Here is a 15,399-nt window from a genome sequence, read left to right as displayed (position 1 = left end):
CAAATTCTATTTAAAGAACTCCTAATTCCTCATTACGGAGGATGAATTTTTATGCTATTGAATCTCTATTGAATTACTCACTCACTTTCCTCAAGCTTTCATTGCATTCCAGCTTTCTTTAATATCATCTAGATTAATACTATGCATACATGTCGATTAAATGTTATTTTTTAATTTATAGATTAAACTGCATTTCATCTTAATTGCATTTAAATCCTTCATTCTTAGAGGGTCTAGTTGCCTACACCTCAAATCTAAGGACATTAATTAGGCAAAATCCTTCTAGATAGAAGACAACAGGTCACTCTATCAGACTTCTTGGATAAACAACTCAATATTTATTTCGAGATGATTCTGTAGGGAATGACCATGTCAAAGTGTTTGTGAGGTTCAGAGGCCCACAATTCATAGGTACATTTCTGGCGCCCACTGTGGGGCTCGAGAAAATCAATTTCTTAGGGCTTCTCTACCTATTTTTATCCAATTTTAAGCTCTATGTCCGTATAGTCCATACAGATTCATAGATCTTTGTGCGAGATAATCCTTTTTTGTGTGAGGATTCTGAATCTTCGCACGAGGATTCTTTTTGGGTCACGCAAGAAAGTGCCTGAGTGCGCAAAACTTTGCATGGTACCTCATTTCCTCCCATGAGCCGTAAAAAGATTTTGCATAGCTCTGCTAGAGATTTTGAGCGAGATCTTGTAATAGCAGCTTCTGTTTCAAGAATTTCACTTTACAAGTTACTTAATTTCCTTAACGTACTTTTTTTTTTGGAATTCGTTTTGTGTTGTTTCTCTGATCTTTTGCAGATTAACTATTGTCTGCAAGATGATTTGTCAAAGATTCCTATATACAACCCACTCAAACATGGACTAAATGTTTGCTTGCAGGACGATTTTTGAAGACACGTTTGACAAAGACTCTTTTAAAACCCATAAAATAGTGTGTCTGCTTTTCTTGTTTTTCAAACTAGTCTAATTAGGGGCTTGTGAACTTCCTAGGGTGCAAGACAAAAGAATAAGGGATTATGCTCTTCACCACTTGGAGGTCATGACTAAGGGGGAATCAAAAACTTAGACACTTCTGAAAGACGACATTCTAAAGAAGGCAAGCAACTTAGTGGTTCTCTAGTACGAATCTTTTTCTATGAAGGGATGATGATTTCCTTTTAGGGAATCAAAATCTTGAGGAAGGGCAAGTCTAGATTGATTAAGCTAAGTGGGTAATTAATTTTTTTTGCGTGTTTGGGTGAGGAAATAAGGTAGAGGATTATACTCTTTCCCCTTGAGGAAAATCAGAAACTCTGACCCTTAAATCCAGACCACCAGTCTGTGTCAATCCTTTAGAGGGCCTGCCAGAGTGATCCAACCTCCGAGAATGACCCAAGTGATCACACTCCTTTCGTTGGAGATTCCAACTCACTATAATCAAGATTCTTTGTAGAGAAAAAGACTCCAAAGCTAGATTAATTTCTTCCCCTTGATTCTTGATATCACATATCAAGGGGAAGCTCTATCTATGCACTAGTTGGCACCGGCCCTTGGCTTGCTAAGCAAGTAGTGTGCACTTTCAGATGCTAGTGTGGGTTGTTGGTCTCAACTCCACTTGCAAAACCACTAGGAATAATAGGTTTCTTGTGCAAGAGACACCCACCTCTCATGCGAAGAACAAGATTCTTCACACGCAAGAACTTCATTTCTTGTGCGAGGACTTCATTTCTCGCGTGACAAGGAGATTCTTCAAGTGAAAGAGGGAATCTTCGTGCAAGATTTGGAGAACTTCGCATGAGATTTTGAGATCTTCATGCGAGAACTCGTGATAGCAGATGTTAAAATTTTCATTTTTGTACATGAAATTTACGTTTTTATTAGCTTTGTTCTGCCATTTCATTCTGGTACTGATCGTTTGCTTTTCATTATTATTTGTGTGTGTGCAAGAGGTCTTCGATGATGTGTCATTCAGAACACACTATCCACCATATCGAGAGTTATTGTGGATTCTTGATGATGTGGATCGGGCACATATCGCTCGATTGGGTTTATCTTCTTTATGCCAGATCCTAGCTATGATGGTGAATCACGGCTTACTCATAGCTTTGGTGGAGTGTTTCCATTCGGAGATGAACACCTTTCACCTACTTGTAGGGTAGATGACCATCACCCTAGAGGACATATGGAGGATATTGAGGATCCTCTTTCATGGTGTAGGAGTCGTATACGATACGGTGCCCCAAGTAGGCAAAGCAACACTTTCTGTTGTATTTGGTAGAGAGCTACAATGAGGTCGAGCCATCAACTGGGATGAGTTGATGCATACATACAGGCTAACACATAGGCTAGCATCTGTGCTAGGTATATTCTTGAGCTATTTTTTGTGTCTTGACAAAGGACAGCATGGTTTGGAGTGTGGGTGGGGTGTCATGCTCTATAGGATGGTGGAGGCACCAAAGATTTTTGGGTGGGGTGAGTGCATGTTGGCCCACCTGTACCATGAGATGCATGAGATAGTCTTCCATGAGAAGAAGACTATGGTCGTCAGAGTATACATGCTTCAGATCTAGGCCTGGGAGCATCTTCTCATATGCAGGCTGATTTTTTAGGATGCCAAAGAGCCGATGGAGCCTTACATCTATCGATATTGAGGGCACATTACCCAAGTCTTCCTGGGTAAGACAGAGCATTGGAGGATGCATCTCAATGACCTAGTCTTCGTCATATGGTGGCCCTAGTGAGAGACTGAGAACTAGGATGATGCCCCGAGGGAGCTACCTTGGATGTTCAACTCATGACCACTAGTGGGGTGGACTGCACAGATCCTAGAGTGATTTGTGATCTCATTGGTGTGGCGGTAGTATGGCCGACCATAGGATATTTCATAGGAGTACTGTGCTTATTCTAGGATGCAGAAGGACATAGAGTGGGGATGGCCTCCGCAGATGGATCCTGGTAGATCTATGAGAGATGTACGCAGCCTAGTTGGGGTTCAGTGGGACTACCTACCAAAGGTAGAAGATGTAGGGTTGACACCTACATATTAGGCTTATCTTATTATTAATCCATTCCCTCAATTTACAAATCCACTGGGGATGGCCAGGCAAGCACAGAGATAGGTGCCCCAATAGTAGCAAGCACAGCCATAGCCATAGGTACAGCCACAGTAGCAGCCATTGGTTTGGCACTAGGTATAGCAGTTGTAGATTCCCCCATGGCAAATGGGATCAGACCCAAGTGTCAGGGGTAGTGGGATAGGACATGGTTGGTGGTGGAGGTAGAGGACAGAGGAGTAGGCCCCATAGCAAGAGGCTCCATAGTAACAGGTGCCACCACAGTAGCAGGCACCTGAGACGCTTGATGAGGATATGCCAAATTAGTCAACAACTCGGGTGCAAGACACAGTATGGCACTACCAAGAGTAGATTTTTCAGGCCTCTTGACAGTTGGGGGATCTGCAAATACAGGTAGCTATCTAGGACTCATAGTTGGTGGAGCGACAGTGAGAGATTGATCAATGGAGAGAGCACACTGAGATTGCTAAGCAAATATTGGCAATTGCGCAGGACAAGATCCACCTTCAGTCGGCCCGGGTGGCTTACTACTTTTCTACATATTCGATAATGGTGCCTGATGAGGCTTTGTAGGTGCAAAAATTTTCACAGTATGCTCGAGAGTCGGGAGGTGCACAACCTCCTGCTAGACCTAACATGCCACCACCTCCTCCTCTACCTACGGCTCCTACTCCTGCTCCTCCTGAAAATGAGAGCACAGGGAAGAGTTAGATGTTGTGCATCTGGCTATTGATTTTGATCTCTGGCTATGTATTGATTGGTGTGCTAGCACCATTTTGTACCATTTTGATCTATAACACTCCAGTAGTGTCCATTTTTGTACTGACTCATTTTTTTGAGATTTATACATACGAGATTTTTTGAGTCGAGTAGCAGTGTGTACATGTTATTGTCTATGTCTATGTCACTTTGATATACATGAGATGTCAATATGATGATTATGAGATATATGCTTTATTTTGGTATGATGTTATTATGAGCATGTAGACTAGATATTATGAGTATATGGATGCAATGCTTATGGAAATGGACTGACATCTCATGTAGTGTTGCATGTTTTTGCTTGATAGTGATAGGTATTCTATTGAGGAGCATGAATCGACTAACCAACTGCTTGTGCAGCCGTGGAGAAACCTGACATGTTTGAAGATGCCTCCAATCCTTCATCACACAGGGGAGAGATAGAATCACAACTAAATTATGAGCGTGTGCAAGTGAAGAATGTAATGCAAGACTTATGTTAAATGCAACCCTAGGTCTAGTTACCAAGCCTTGATGATTTATCATCACTAGACATAAAACAAAGCTCATATGTTATACAATTCCCACTGAAATTGCAATCATGGAAATAGGAATAGAACATACATTATAGGTTTGTCAAGATTAAATGTAAGCATTCGAGGCACAAGAAGCCAGAATGACCAGAACATTTGTCCCTTTTAATATAGCAAGTTAACATAAGTATCAAAGCATAAATGCCAAGATGACCAGAATGTTGCTTGCATGACAGACACACCAAACACATGGGAGATCCATCTTATGCTAAGTATTCAGTATTTATTTTGTTCGAAACAACCCTTGCATTCATAACCTGAGATAGAAGTGTACTAGGTATACTCACAGTGACCTGTACATTCACTTAGCAAGACGAGTATTAGTATTTATTGTAGCATAAAGAGTTCACTTCAACAAACAAGGAGAAGAACCAATGTTATTGGTATATTCATATAAAAGGAGTCAAGGTACACATGGGCCATCCAATATGAGATGGAGGCTCTTATAGTGGACACCCCTTTTATAGAAATATAGCAACTTATTAGAACTAAACCACAGACAAAAAGCAAAGAAAAGATCATGCCCCCAGTCATTGCTCCTCTAGTTGAAGATGACATCATCGAGTTGCTCGAGGAGATATGTTAAAACAAGATAAAGCAAACAAAGAAAATTATTAGCATATCCAAACAAGTATATCATTTTTTAGTTCAATATTTTTGGGATTGATGTCAAGTGTCAGTGTCCAGAACATGTTTGAAAGAAATCTCTTCAGTAGGGTGATAATAGTAGGTAGACATAGTTAGAACGACTAGTGACTAAGGTCAACGAGGAATCTTCATAATGAAGAACCTAAAAAGGACTGAGCGACAATAGATAAACATAGCCAAGATGACTGGTAACTAATGCAAGAGAGATCTTCCATAAAGGAATCTAGAGACGTGACCCAAGTAACAATAGGCAGGCACAGTTGAAACAACTGGTGACTGTTGCGAAAGAGATTCTATGAGGAGAATCTTTGAAAATGAGGGACACTGGTGATAATAAGTAGAGGCAGTGAGGATCATTGGTGACTATCATGAGGGAGATTTTATGTGGAGAATCTCAAAAATAGTGACACTAGCGATAGTAGGCAGACGCAGTGAGGACCACTGGTGACTGTCGCAAAGGAGATTCTATGAGGAGAATCTCAAAAGTGTTAGGAATAAGGTGTCTCAACCTTGTATAATTCCTATTCTTATTATTTGTTTTGTAAAATGTATTTCTTGCAAATAATGTTGATGTGTCGACATCTTGAGTTGTGTGTAAGGAGATCATGGCTAAAACGGTTATGACAGATTCCTATGACACGTAAGAGCTATGTTAGGAAGATTCAATGACAAGTGAAGACATGTGGCAAATAAGATGTTTGAGTACTGTACACTCTACCCCAATAGTGGGGTTCGGGGCATCACCCCGAAAAAATTTTTGGGGTTCCTATTTTCTTAGAGAATGGTAAAACCCTAATACAGTTTACCTTTGGGAGTAGCCCTAAAGTGAAGCACATGTTATAAGCATTTTTAGGGTTACAAAGAGAAGTAATGTGAAAAAGGTGTATTGTTGGTACTGTGAGTTGCTACTAGAGTCTTCTGTTGTCAATGTTGAACTTGCATTGCAAGTGTATTGTAACCTTTTGTTGAAGATAATATGTACAGGTTCTGAAGGGGTGGGATTGTTTTACCGAAAGGTTTTTCCCCACCAAAAAATCATTGTGTTATGTGTTTCTTTCTCTATCTATTTTCTTTATGCTTGCTTGGCTGAAATATTGTTGTTTGCATGATATTGAATCTGTAAGTGCAAAAGATTTTAATAGGATTTGCATCATACTTTTCTTATGAGATTAGTGTAGGAAGTTGTTTTCGCACCTGAGTTTCCTTACAAAAAGGAGTGACAATAGTGATAGTAGGCAGACACAGTGAGGACCACTGGTGACTATCATGAAGGAGATTCTATGAGAAGAATCTCAAAAATAGTGACACTAGCGACAATAGGCAGACGTAGTGAGGACCACTAGTGAATGTCACAAAGGAGATTCTATGAGGAGAGTCTCAAAAAGAGTGACAATGAAGGGGAATGCCCTCGAGCTGTGACAAGACTCAATCCATGGATACATGAGTAGAAAGCAAGAAAAGTAGTAAAGCAGAAGCATGAAAGTGACTGTACAAAATAGCTAGAAGATGCGCTACAAGATGGAGCATTGGGAACAAGAGACGCCTGTTTACCAGGTTTTCACCTTCTTGGCAAGATTTTCTCTTTTTTGCTACCATGATGCATGTTTCCAAGTTTTCACCAATGGCACTTTTCTTTTTTTTCTTTTTTCTTTTTTTTTGTATTTTTCTCTTTTTTTATTTTTTTTGTATTTTTGAGATTTTTCACTTTTTTTGGTGTTACCAAGTTGCCTATTGCTAGGTTTTTCCAAGGTAACAATTTTGTTCAGGACTTTTTACAATTTTTAGATTTTTTTTAGGACATATAGATATGTACAAAGAGCTTATTTGATATTAGATCAACAGTAAAACCACTTCAGGTGAAGAGTGTTGACAGGTTCTTTTAGCACTTCTCCCTCAGTTGTGGAAAGCTGATAAGCACTGAACCCATATACTGCAATAACGATTTACAGACTGAGCCAGTTTGATTCAAACTTTCCTTTTTGTACTTGCTATTTTTGATTCTTAGGGTTCTATCTCAGGATGAGATCACCCAGCTGGAAGTCACGTGGCTTGACCCTTTGATTATAGCTTCTTGCCATTCGTTCTTGATATGCTCGTAGATGATCACATGCCACTTCTTGACGTTCATCCAGTAACACAAGCTCTTGAAGCTGAGCTATCCTATAGTTATCATCAGTGATAAGGCTCTTCATAGAGATTCTCAAGGTAGGAATCTCGACCTCAATTAGATGCACAACATCTGCCCCATATACCAAAGCAAAGGGAGTCGTGCCCATTGGAGTCTTGATGCTTGTCCTATATGCCCACAGGGCTGGATTGATCTGGAGATTCTAGTCTCTCCCTGATTTGCTGACTGTGTGATGAAGAATTTTGAGGATCACCTTATTGGATGCCTCAGCTTGGCCATTACCCTAGGGGTAATAAATGGAAGACCAATGTTGTGTGATTTTGAATTTCTTGCATAGTTCCTTGAGGTCTTTGTTCTTGAATTGTCCTTAATTGTCAGTAATGATTGAGGATGGTACACCATATCTACAGATGATGTAGTTTGTGATAAAAAGTGCTATAGTTTTTCCATTGACAACTGTGAGAGGGACTTCCTCTACCCACTTCATGAAATAATCTATAGCCATGATAATGAACTTATGTCCATTAGAGGAGGTTGGGTGGATCTACCCCACCAAGTCGAAAGCCCATTGTTGAAATTACCATGTTGTAGTAGAAGGAATCAGCTCTCTGGTGGGAGTGTGGATGAGATTCCCATGTAGTTGACACTACTTGCAAGAACTAGCATACTTGATAGCTTCTTGCTCCATTTTAGGCCAATAGTAACCAGCACGAAGGAGTTTGTGAGCTAGTGTCAAGCCATTGGAATGAGCTCTGCAAATGCCCTCATGAATGTCAATTAGTGGGTGTTTGGACTCTTTGGGTTCTAAACACCTAAGGAGTGTTCCGTTGAGACCTCTCCTATATAGATCATCAGCAATAATGACATAATGCAAAGCATTACGGATTAGGTAATGTTTCTCATTATGGGTCAAACCTTCTAGAATGGTTTGATTTTGAAGGTAGGAATAAATGTGATGGTAGTGAGATGATTCTTGTCCTATAACAGAATAGATCATCTTAGAATCAGGGGTCTCATAGGTTGGGTAGTGTAACGCTTCCACCAAGAACTCATGTCAGAGATCATTTTCAGGCATTTGTACCAAGGAGGCCAAAGTGGCCATGGCATTAGCCGCTTTATTATTTGCTCGTAGAACTTGTTGGAAGGTGATGTGTGCATCGGCTACCTAATTTGCAATTGCCTATCCCTTTATAGCCTTGCATTCAACGTATTGAATGTCAAACTCACTGAGTATCATAACCCATTTAGCCAATCTTCCTATGAGAGTTGCCTTACTAAGCAAGTACTTTAGTGGGTCTATTTTAGCCACAAGCCTCATAGTGTGGGCAAGCATGTAGTTTCTCAACTTCTAGGAAGTAAAGACAACTACCAATCAAGCTTTCTCAATAATGCTATAGTTTTTCTCATAAGAGACCAGTGTTCGACTCAAGTAATAAATAGCCCTTTCTTTGTTGTCATTATCTTCCTGAGCCAATAGGATTCCCAAAGATGTTTCAATTGCCAAGATGCATAAAAGCAAAGGCTTCGCATGAATGGGAGGCATCAGGATTGGTGGATTGACAAGATATTGTTTGATCTGTGTTAAGCTTTGCTTACGATCCTGGCTCCAATTAAATTTTACACCCTTATGTAAGATCTTTGTGAAGGGTTGTGATCTATCTACTAATTGTGAAATAAACCTGTGAATAGATTGGAGCCTTCCCTGTAGTCCTCTCATCTGAATAATGTTTCGAGGTGGTGGCATGTCCATTATTGCTTGTACTTTCTTTAGATCTACCTCAATTCCTTTTGTAGGAAAAATGTATCCCAGCAACTTCCCTGATGTGACACCAAATGTGCATTTCTTAGGATTGAGTCAAAGATTGAATTTTTCCATGCGATCTAGGATGGGACCCAAATCTTGTAGATGAGTATTGCATTTAGCACTTTTGACCAAGGTATCATCAACGTAGTCCTCCATGCTTCTATGCATCATGTCATGGAAAATTGTAGTAACAACCCACTGATACCTAACACCAGCATTCTTCAAACCAAATGGCATCACATTCCAACAAAAGGTTCCCCATGCACATATGAAAGCCATTTTCTCCTGGTCTTCTAGCACAATTTTAATCTAGTTGTATCCAAAAAAAACCATCCATAAGTGAGTACATTTCATAGCCAGCTGTCATGTCCACAATCATATCAATATTACAAAGAAGAAAGTCATCTTTAGGACATGCCAAGTTAAGATCACAAAAGTTGGTACAAACCCTGATAGATTTATCATGCTTGGAAACTGGAACAATATTGGATATCCATTCAGCATAATCAATTGCATAGATGAAACCAGCTTTTAGGAGTTTCTACAATTCTTCTTTGACGAGCAATGCAACATGAGGATGCATTTTTTGAAGCTTCTATTTAACTAGTTTGATGCCTAGTGCTATAGACAAGTGATGCATGATAAGATCGGCATCCAGTTCTGGCATGTCAGAGTATGTCCAAGAAAAAATTATTTTCTTTTCTTTGAAAAAAGCAATGAACTCTTCCTTCTCTTCAGCTGATAGTGACTATGCCAAATGTATCATATGAGGATGTTCTTTTGTGCCCAGGTTAATTAGATGTGTTGGCTCTATCAACACTGATGATCTCTTCTAAAAGTGATTGGGAAGTACATCAAATATCTCATCTGTGAGTGCCTCAAAGAGGTTTTCACCCTTGGATAAGTCTTTTATTTTTACTTTTTTGGGTTTTGATACTGCCACAATGTGGTTTTCACCATCGGACCTTTTGCATTTTTTCTTTTAATTGTATGACTGAGATATTTGATGTCAGCCTCAGTCATGTTGACATTCTACTCACTAGTGGAAGATGTTATAGGTTCGATAGCGTTTAGGTAATAGGTGAGAGCATAGTCATTCTGAAATGTGGGGACTTCACTAGATGCATTGGGGTTCCAGTCTATAACCTCGGGATGTGTGAGTGAGAGAGTAGTGGTCGGTTCAATTGTGTTCATAGTATAGTCATTAAGTGCTTGGACTGGCAATTCGACACCTACGACGACCTTGTCCATAGGTGTGATCAAACACCTCAGAGTACAAACATTAGTAATTGACGACTCTAGGACACTAGTTGGATCTGACCCATGTGACCTAACCCTAGACATTTCACCCACTTTGATTTGGTTTTCATAGATATGTACTTGGTCAATGTCTTTATCAGTAGTCACTTCTGAAAGAGAGTTAAACTCATATTCCTTAGAATTAGTGCTACATGGCGAGAGATTATAGAACTCCCCAACAATGATAGGGACATAGTCACCTTCATCCTCTAGCTTCTTACAAAAATATTCAACATGACATGACTGACTAGATTCTCCCTTTTTTGAATGATATTTGAGTTGCTCAGTTTTGTCCTTAGAAGAGTCACTAGTATCATCCACAGTGCTAACACGTGACACAAAGTCATCTGGCTCAGCAAAGAATTTAGCGAGATCATAAGGGATAGGATGAGGATAGGAATCCTCATCATCAGATTCTTCCTCTTGAGTATCTGACTTAGCTTGTGACTTGTTTTCAAATTAACTCTTAGGTGTTGGTATGAATTTATTTGGTCCCAAATGAAAAGGAACCTTCTTAAATCCTAGGCCAGTTGTATCATAGTTGCTTTGAGCTCTTTCTTTGATAGGATCAATTAGGCCATTGTTATTGCACCCAATAGGGCCAGTTCCCTTGTAACCAAAATGCTTCATAAGCCTAAGACTAGGCCCATATTTCTTAGGAGTGATTTCTTGAGCTTGCTCTGTTAGGTCCACTGGAGCCTCTTCTTTGTAAAGCCATGCAAAAATGACTCTGTTTTCACTTTCATCTTCTAAGGAAACCATATCCTTGACAAAAGCACCATTATACTTGGTCTGAGGTGTCAGCACAAATGGCTTCTTTGCCTCTGAGGGTCTCTCATAGTGTCGAGGAGACTCTGGGAGAGACGTTAATGATAGCACTAGTTCAATGTGGTACTCTCCCATGCCAATTTCTTTCAGTTTGAATGACTACTCAATTTGTTTCAGCTTATTGTCATGATAATTAGTGGATTCATGGTTGGCAGGGACAAAAGTTTTAGTAGCCTTGAGCATAATGTAGGTATAGCAAGTAGTGGCAGGAAATATAACTTCAGAGCCATGAAATGAGAACTTGATGCATTGGTGGTATGTGGATGGTACAACATGCATCTCATGTATCCATGGCCATCCTAATAGAATGTTGTAAGCCAAGGGAATGTCAAGCACCTGATAGGTGACATCCCTTTCTATAGGAATGACACAAATGGGTAAAACTACATGACCTAGAGACTTTCATTCCACTTCATCATACACTTTGATAGTGATCTTACAACGAGGATCAATAGAGTCCTTAGAATAATTCAATTGTCTAAGAAGAGTAGTAGAGATAATATTTAGGCCAGCGCCATTATCAATGAGTACCCAACGAACACATGTCTAATGGATCATAACCTCGATGTGTAGAGGTTGATTGTGTGGGTGACTCAATGAGTGATCATCCTCCTCGGAGAAGGTCATAAGATAAGGTGAGGTCAGGTGACCCACCATGGATTGGAATCGCTCAAGATTAAGATCTTGAGGAACATTTTCCTCAGTGAGGGATTTGTCCAAAATTTTCCTATGAGCAGGCAAGATTTTAAGCAACTCAAAGATGGAAATCTAAGCATTAGTTCGTTTCAATTGATCAAGAATACTATAACTGGTTGTTGTCAAGTTTGTTGTGGGTTTTGAACCTTTTCTAGATGGACCAGAAAGGGCTTTGTCTCTGTTTTGTTCAAGATTTGAAGTAGGAGGTGTAGGGCCTTTGAGCACCAACTTGGCGTGAGAATGAGTGACAGCATTAGCACAGTGTTGCGAGGGTGTATTATCCATTGCATTGAGAGTAGGGCTTTTCAAGACAAAAGGTGTCTTGGGTTTTTCGTTATCTTTTTTTCCCTTAACAGTAATAATGTCACAGTATTCAAAATCCATAGGTTCAACCATGTGAATGACATTTTCATCATTGGAATATGTATAGTTGACCTTGTTATAGGGTTGTGGTTTCGAAGTCTCTCCTCTTAAATAAGCTGGGAAAGGTTCTTTGAACACTTTATGATCTAAGTTTTTGTTATATGTCCCTTATTTTAGTGATACTCATAGAATGAGGTCTCATTCCACCATGGTGGATGTGGTTTTGGATCATAGGGACGAGGGTTATCCATTGGTGAAATAATCTTATGTTGTAGTAATGTTTTGTAAACCACATCCAAAGGTTTTCCCAAGGGTGTATACTCTCGCTTGGGGCATGTTGTCCATGAGTTTCTTGGTTTGTTCCTGGATGTTTTTTTGTTAGGGGGAGGTTTCTTAGCATTTTTGGCTGCTTTGAGGCCATTTGTGAGATTAAATTCCACTTTAGTAGGTTTGGGTGTGACATTGTCAATGACTCCATCATGTACAATTTCTTGGTTCTTGTTGACATGTTTGGTTTTGTCCCTGCTGGAAGTGGAACCTTGTTTTATGTCCCTCTAAAGAGTGAGTTCATCTTTCTTGACCATAAATTCCTCAATGTGGATAGCTTGTGTGATCATGTCTTCAAAGGTTCGTGGACCTTGAAGTTGGACTCTATATCCGAAATTAGTTAGGAGGTTATCAGTGAAAATGTCAAGCTTCTCTATTTCTGGAATTTTATGAGAATACTTAGTGTATAGTTGTCTCCACCGTTGGAGGAATGTGAGAAAAGGTTCTCCAACTTTCTATTTAAGGTTTCATAGATCTTGAATATTGATAGGGTGTTGTATGTTATGAGAATATTGCTGAACAAATAGATTGGCAATTTCATCAAATGTCTTGATACCAGGAGGTAAATGTGAGAACCACTCCAAAGCTTGACCACCTAGGCTTCTAGGGAATAAATGCATGAGGTATGTTTGATCATGTATAAAATCCATAGATAAAGCACCAAATTCCTACAAGTGATCTTGGGGATCAGTAGTACCAAAGTACTTGTCATATTTGGGTAGCTCTATGCCTCGTGGGAAAGGCAGCATGTTTATGCTTTTGTCAAATGGAAATAGACAAAGAGCATCCAATGTGTATGTCATTGTGGGTTTCTCTTTCTCATGCATCATTTGAGCCAATTGGTCTTGCATAATTTTCAATTTTTTTTGGAGTTTAGAAGTCTTAGTTTCTTCTTCAAGCGTGATAATGGTTTCCACATTGAAATGAGAGGGTAACTTTGCTCCCTCTTGGGAAAGTTTGAGAAAGTACTTTTCTTTCTCTTCGTTGAGTAGGATTCCCATGACCTTTTGAAAGTTTTTGTCTCTTCGACATTTTGCTGTATTCAAGGAGTGTTTCTATGTCTTCCTATTCCTCATTAGTATCATGGTCTTTCTCTTTCTCTTTATCATTCCTTGGTGGTTCTTGATGTCTACTATGACTACCATGTTCAGGTTCATGATTATTCATTATAGGAACATGTTTAGTTTCAGTGTGTTGTATTTCAAAAGGTCCTCTAAAAAAGGAATCAAACATCATGTTTGGTAATGCAGGACCTCTACTTGTCTCAGTGTCCTCTTGGTACAAAGGATTCCTAATTTTTTGCAAGTTTATGGAAAATGTTTGCCAAATTTGAGGTGACCTGGCAGGTGAGGGAGATCGTGAAGATGCCTCACTAGCCAAACTAGATACAGATTGTGTAATGAAAGATAAGCGACCTCTAACATGATTATGAACCCTAGCGCGAGCTTGCCTAAGTCTAAGAGGATAAAATGCATTGCCACTTATGGTTGCGACAGTCATAGACAAGGACAAGAAGCTAGAACCTAGACAAGGACTACACTAAAATTGAGTCTCAAGAAGGACAAGATAATAGCAAGAATGTTGTCCACCAAGGCACAAATGGTCAGATTTAAAGGCTAGAATAGCTAGATATTATGGCCAACATGACACAAAGTATGACAAGCATTAAGAGATGAAGACAAAAGATAAGTTAAGAGATGAGACCAGTCAAAGTATGAGACACAAGTCTTTAGCTAAGTAAAGTGCCGCTGTTCAGGACTATTTTCAGATAGAAAAGGAAAACTTAGTGCAGGAAACTAATTGGACTAAGATCGTAGATTGGTTAATCTGACTGATTTGGTAGTTTTAGAGTAGGATTTCGTGCGAAGATTCTCTACATGTCACACGAGGAAGTTCACTGGATCACACAAAGACTCATGACAACAGTTTAATTTTGCATGAAGACTTTTTCTATATCATGTGAAGAAATGGCAGGGTAGTAGGATAGAGAAAAGATCTCGCATGAATATATGCAAGATTTCACATGAAGACTTGAACCGACTCGCATAAAAAGATGAATTCTCATGCAAGAAAGTACAAGTCTGTGTGAAAATTAGGACCAGATTAACAACATTGGATTTTAAAGAGATTTTGACAATTTCAGACTATTCTAGACAGATTGTTGGTAAGTTTTGATAGATAACAAGCAGATTGGAAGGTTGATCTAGTAAGATGTTTGGACAATGTTTCAGGATTCAATAAAGACAATGTGTTTGAACAAGATAGTGGTAAGCAAGTAGTAGTTGAAATTAGTCCTACTAAGGGCAAAGCAACTTGACAGGATAGGGGAGTCTTGACCTTTGTTTTTTGTAGACAATTTTGGACTTGTTTATGACTCGAGAACAAACACATTTTTATCCGTAAAAAAAAAATTGGTAGAAAAGTCAAAACCTTTGTCCCACATCTTATGCGCATGCGTGTACCTCACACAGCCATGTCACCCCCTAGAGGGCACTCATGTTTTTGGTATATCCAAAGGACTCAATAGTATACACTAAATGAGTGCCCTTGTGGTAGGGGACAAGCATGTATACCACCTTAAAACATCCAATAGCATGCCTATGGTGAGTTCTACAGGAGAGATTCTTCCCCCTCCTTGCAAAAAGATTATGCCTCCTTTTGAAGGTGAACCGGGTGGCTTCTAACTAAGAGGTTTTTAATTGGCTTCCATTTGTATTAATTTTTGATGGCTCCACAAGTGGAGTTGAGACCAGAAGCCCACACCAATATCTAAAAGTGCACACTACTTTCTTAGCAAGCCAAGGGCCGGTGCCAACTAGTGTACAGACAGAGCTTCCCCTTGATATTTGATATCAAGAATCAAGGGGAAGAAATTAATCCAGCTTTGGAGTCTTTTTCTCTATAAAGC

The sequence above is a fragment of the Cupressus sempervirens genome, chromosome 10, assembly GCF_028749045.1.
Source record: "Cupressus sempervirens isolate cs-2001-9-10 chromosome 10, ASM2874904v1, whole genome shotgun sequence".
Classification (NCBI taxonomy): domain Eukaryota; kingdom Viridiplantae; phylum Streptophyta; class Pinopsida; order Cupressales; family Cupressaceae; genus Cupressus; species Cupressus sempervirens.
This window is presented reverse-complemented; position numbering follows the sequence as displayed.